This window comes from Motacilla alba, chromosome 9 (genome assembly GCF_015832195.1).
Source record: "Motacilla alba alba isolate MOTALB_02 chromosome 9, Motacilla_alba_V1.0_pri, whole genome shotgun sequence".
NCBI classification, from domain to species: domain Eukaryota; kingdom Metazoa; phylum Chordata; class Aves; order Passeriformes; family Motacillidae; genus Motacilla; species Motacilla alba.
This window is the reverse complement of record NC_052024.1, coordinates 4,115,163-4,121,162: the sequence shown is the minus strand read 5'-3', so window position 1 is coordinate 4,121,162 and position 6,000 is coordinate 4,115,163.

Sequence of the window (6,000 nt, the reverse complement as noted above, 5' to 3'; positions counted from 1 at the left end):
GCTAGGAAAGTGCTACCACTTCTCAGGGCTCTCCAGGCTCAAGGTGCCTAAGCTTCTGCTGCAAATAATCATAGAATCATAGAATGGTTTGGGTTGGAAGGGACCTTAAAAGTCATCTCGTTCCAACCCCCTGACATGTCCCTTAGTGACTCCAAAGCTAAAGTGCCAGACCTATTATCAGCCAGCCACCCTGTCCCCAGTCACCTGGTGGCTCCCTACACAGTTATTGTCACCCTCCATGATACACTCCACTCTCTGCTGGTTTACCCTCATCCTGCTGAATTTTTAATGTAGTACCCAGGGTAAACGGAATAAACTGAACCAGACTTGGCCCCACTCACACAGCAGGAAAGCTCAGAGTGCTAGGACAGAGATCCTGGCACAGGCCACCACCCAGCCTGCTGCTCCTTTGGAAGGCAGATGTCGGCTTCGAGGCCGGGTGAACAGCTTGGAGCTCCTGGCTTTGAGCAGCGCTTCGTGCAGCGGCACGAGGGGCTGCAGGACCCACGCAGGAACGGGATGAGCAGCGACAGAGTGTCACTCGTCCAGGCTAGATGGTGACAGGGAAGGTGACAAACCCCTGCTTTGAGCCCTGTGAATCCCAGCTTCCAGGGACGGCACAGCGTAAACAAAAGAGCAGCAGCATGGTTCCTGGGGTAACCTTATTCGATGGTAAAGCTTCCCCTCTTTAGCACCCCAGGACCCCGAACTCGGGGCAGACAACAGCTTATAAACAAGGGGAGGGCTCAGGGGAGGGTACAATCTTTAACTAATCAGGAGAACTAGAGATAAAATACAAGGAGGGCATACAATATGTCAAACAATGAAGAATCCCAAGGGAAAAAAAAAAACCCAACATTTTCAGTGAACTAATGGAGTTTGAAGAAATACAAAACTGACAGGGAAGTTTCTTGAGGGAAGACAGGCTTGGGGAAAAACTGGCATTTAATGAAAGGACGAGTGAAGAAATCTCTGGGAAAAGGGCAAAGACCAAAGGACAGCATAAGGAAATTACAAAATCACAAAATCAAACAGTAAACATACGGATAAAACAAAACCACGCCACAACAGAGCAGCGGGGATCTGCAGGAGCAGCGCAGCCTTTGTTGCAAGGGACGGAGCGGGGCTGCCGGGCGCTGCAGGGAGCCGGGGCTGCCGGGCGCTGCAGGGAGCCGGGGCTGCAGGGCGCTGCAAGGAGCCGGGGCTGCAGGGCGCTGCAGGGAGCCGCGGCTGCAGGGCGCTGCAGGGAGCCGGGGCTGCAGGGCGCTGCAGGGAGCCGGGGCTGCCGGGCGCTGCAGGGAGCCGGGGCTGCCGGGCGCTGCAAGGAGCCGGGGCTGCCGGGCGCTGCAGGGAGCCGGGGCTGCAGGGCGCTGCAAGGAGCCGGGGATGCAGGGCGCTGCAGGGAGCCGGGGATGCAGGGCGCTGCAAGGAGCCGGGGATGCAGGGCGCTGCAGGGAGCCGGGGCTGCAGGGCGCTGCAAGGAGCCGGGGCTGCAGGGCGCTGTTGCCACCTGCTGGCACCAGCACGGAGCAAACCAGGCTGGCTTCCAAAACCTCTTCCCTGCCCCAGAGCCATTGGTGCTCCCTGACAGCACGGTCAGCACGGCGAGGGCACTGGGAGCAAACCAGGTCTGCTTTACATGTAGGGAAGGGGGGAACAGGGTGACTGAGCAGCCCCAGGACTCAGCAGCAGGTTCGTGTCCTCATCTCACACGCACAGCAGCTGCCCCGCGCCCCAAGGACGTTTCACGGCAGGCCATACCACACTGCTGTGCCCAGCTCTCCCAAGGATATCTGCACAACCTCTCCGACAGTGCCATGACAAGTTTCTCAAGAGGGACAGAACACACATCTCGGTATTTTGAATAATTCATACAGAAAAATCTATCAGTGCTTGAACCAACCACTGCAGGTAGGATGTAGAGTACCAGCTCTTGAGGTCCTTTCCTCACGGTTTGTTTTGGCCATAAACAACAAGAGCAAGCCTGCAGTGGTACTAGACACTGGCTACTGACCAGCATTCTTTGTTTTTATCAGCACATGGGGCTCCAGATAACCTTCCCTGGGAGGAGCAGGTACAGAGGGGGGCAGTGGAGCTGGGGAAGGGTCTGGAGCACAAGTCTGATGAGGAGCAGCTGAAGGAGCTGGTGGGGGCTCAGCCTGCAACCGAGCTCAAGGGCGACCTCCCTCTCTCCAACGGGAGCCAGGTGGGGTCAGGCTCTGCTTCCAGGGAACAAGGGACAGGACAAGAGGAAACAGCCTCAAGTTATGCCAGGGGAGGTATAGATTGGATATTTAGGAAAAATTTCTTCCCCAAGAGAGTGCTCAGGCTCTGGCACAAGCTGCCCAGAGCAGTGGTGAGCTCCCCATTCTGGAGGGATAGTGTGGATGTGGCACTTGGGGACACGGGCTGGTGCTGGGGGAACAGCTGCTGGACCCAATGGTCTGAGAGGGCTTTTGAAGCCCATAGGATTGTGTCTTACCACACATTTCCATACCCACACGCCCCCTCACCCCTTTTCTCTCTGACCCAAGCAGGTCTGCAAGAGATGGCAATACAGTAACACAGCTGCAGCATTTTACCTTCCAGTAGGAAGGCAGCTCTGAGATATCTTGCTGAAAAGTTCCCTGTTCTCCAAAGCATAGAGAGAGGGCAGGGAGCATCAGGAGAGAAGGCTACAGGTCCTCTGGTGATTCACCACACACTCCATAGCAAAAAGGAAAAGCTGAGTTACTTTAGTGGGACATTTAAGAACGTGTCAGTCAAAGTAACCATTGCAACTTCTTGTAACTATTGACACTCTTCTCTGGACTGCACAGAAACAGAGCCAGATGTGTCAGCTCGTTGGGCCAAAGCTGTAGTCCTGGGTCAAGGTTTCTCTTTTATGTCAGCATTATAAGGGTTATCTCAAGCAGTGTTTGTTCCACACTGCCAGCAAAAAAAGTCAATTTTTTGAAATAATTGGGGTTTTTTTAATAGAGAATATTTAGCAATTTTGACTAACACATCTCTGATAAAGGCTCCAGCTCTGTGGACAGAAAAAAGCAGACTCCATGGGACACACAAAACTTGCCATGGGAATGGGGACTGGAGCACAGCTTACTTGTAAGTAGCTTTCATAATTGATGTGGGGTTTAGGGGCTGGGTGCTGAGCAGAAGACTTATTTAAATACTACATTTTTTATGTCACCAGCTTTTAACCAAGAGGTTTATTATTATTATTATTATTCAGGAGGTTAATCTCTTTAACAGAAAGAACTAGAAAAGGGAGAAGAAAAAAAATTAACAATCTTTCCTCTTGAAACATCATACAATAGAGAAGACATACCTTCTAAAAAGCAGTAAGAAACCCTATCAATAGAAGAAAGAAGAAACCCCATACAAGAGATGCCATTGTTTTTCAGCTTGATTTCCCCACAGCATCAAGGCTAAGGCAGCCACTCAGCACACACAGCAAATATGTGAGCTTACAGGTGCAGGTGTTTGACTTGTCCCTACTCAAAGCTCTTCACCGATTTTAAAAAACATGGGAAGAGGAGTAGGAACCCCGAAAGCATGAAAATCCTAAAATTTTAAAAAACATGGGAAGAGGAGTAGGAACCCCGAAAGCATGAAAATCCTAAAATTTTGTGAAGCAAAGGTAAGGACAGGTAAGAACTTACTCATACTTGCCGTGAAGGCAAAGGCTAACCAGCAGCATCAAAATTAGCACAGAAGAAAGGGACAGCAGCAAGGCTGGCTGAGCTCTGAGAGCCACCTGCTCCATCAACAACAGGGGACTCCCTGTCATCCCCACCTGCTCCAGGAACAAGGTAATCCTCCATATCACCCCAACAGATCCAGAAGGAGCTTACTCTGACAGCCAGAGGCAGGAGACAACACAGCCCTGCCCAAAGTTCCCTTTCCCACAGCCCTGTTTCCCAGGGCCAGGTGAAAGCTGTAACCCTGAACACTCAGCAACTGAAGTCTTGGCCACTCCAGCACATAATTCACTCTCTGGTGCTTTCCTCTAGCTGAAATACCTCCTCTTCTGCACTTGCTTAGCTGGCTTTTTCCAAACATGGATCTCCTCGAGGCAGGGACTGGGTTTCTTTCAGTGGAGGTAGATGGTGCAATGCACAGGTAAAATTTTAAGTAAAAATTATGTCTATACACATCCACAACTTGTGGTATGATTGTTCTGTAGTCACAATTGTTAAAGTTAAAATAAATGAAAAAAAAACCCAAGAAAAAGAAGAGAGAGAGCTAGCCTGCTAGGAATACAGCACTAACTGAAAAGCAGGGAGTGAGATTTTGGCTCCAGCTGATACATTCTGGAAATCAAATGGAGGTGATGATGGATACAAACATGCCACAGACAACCGTGGAGAAGTCAGGCACACCTGCTTCCCCGGGGTCAGCATTTGTTCTGCATTCTTCTGAGCACATTAATAATCTTCTCCCTACAAAACAGGCCCAGAAACAGCTGCCTGACAACAGAGCAATCGTCTCCAGGCCGGTAGCTCAGCTTGTCCCAACCACAGTGTCCAAAGTGACCAGCTGCTGATCCATAAATGATCCAACACTGACCAAAATCCCACACACAGTCTCTCCTGACCCCTCCATGGAGAAACAGGCTAGGAAGCAGATGAGGAAAAACACCAGCCCACATTTGAACCCCTCTGTGTCCTGTGCTCCTGAGGAGGCTTTAGCAATTTCAGAAGGAATTGCCATGCTAACCCCACATGACAATCACCCTCATGAAAGACTTATCCTGAACTGACAAAACAAATTCATTGGTGCTCCTGTGTGTCTGTTCAGACTTAATAACACATTAATTAGTGTAAGACTGCTGCCCTTCAGCCTCATGCCAACAGTGGCTAAACTAATGACTGAAATTAATGTGACAAGAGGTGGAGAGCTGAGGCACTGGGGTCGAATTAAATAACAGACACAGGGACTCAGACAGAGAGCAGTTCACCCCTTGGTCCTTGCTGCAGTGGAACCAGAGCAGAGCTTCACTCTCCTTCCTTTCCTGCTCCACATGAAGCTTTGATCTCTGTCTGTTCGTAGATCTCCTAAGTAAAGGTGCCGTGCTGGAATGGTGAAGATAGCACGTTGGAATAGGGCTGTTTATGAGAGCAGATGGTCTGATTTGGGGGGGCTATACCTGCTCCTGCAGGTATAAACTCACAGCTCCAGCAAGCCAAGGGTCCTGCAGGCAAGAGCTTTGTGCAAACCTTCCAGCGAGGCACAGTTGATCTAAATACAAAACCAGAATCTCACTGCAGGAGTTTTTGATACCTGCACTCTATCTGTTTGATGTTTTCACTCAGGTACCTCAAAGTGCTGGTTGATTTGATCCGGGGCAGAGAAACAAAGAGAAGGAAGACGGATGGGGGAGGCAATGCAGGCGTGAATAAGAGCAATGTGGGGGAGTGCTGGCTGCTGCCAGACCCATCTGCTCGTGCAGCGACAGTCCCAGGTGTGAAAAACACCAATCGCTTGTTTAAAAAATTTTAAAAGTTTAATAGTAATAACAAGGTTATAAAAATAGTAATATAATTAGAGTAATAAAAATTTGGACAATTAGGATTTGGGACAATATGAGACAATAAAAACAAAGAGTTACAGACAGTCTGGGTACCTCTTTCTGGGCAAAATAAGCCCAAAAAAGGACCCACGTTAACAGAGGATTAACATTTAAAAACAATAGCCTGTTGCATATTCATATACCTCATACATTATGCATAACTCCCATTCCAACAAAGGATTCTGTCAGGTCAGTGTCAACTTCTTCCTCTTAATCCTGACGGCGTCTTCAGGGCTGAGTGAGGTGGGAAGAAGTTATTTTCTTCTGATAAGTGAGCAATAAATTATTTTGCTCTGAAAGATTCCGGTGTCCCGTGGCTGCTATCTCGGTGGGAGTACCTCATTCCTCTTTTTTAAAAATGTATCTAACATAGGATAGTTTCTATTTCAACATTATGTAATAACTTAAAACTATATTTAACACACTAC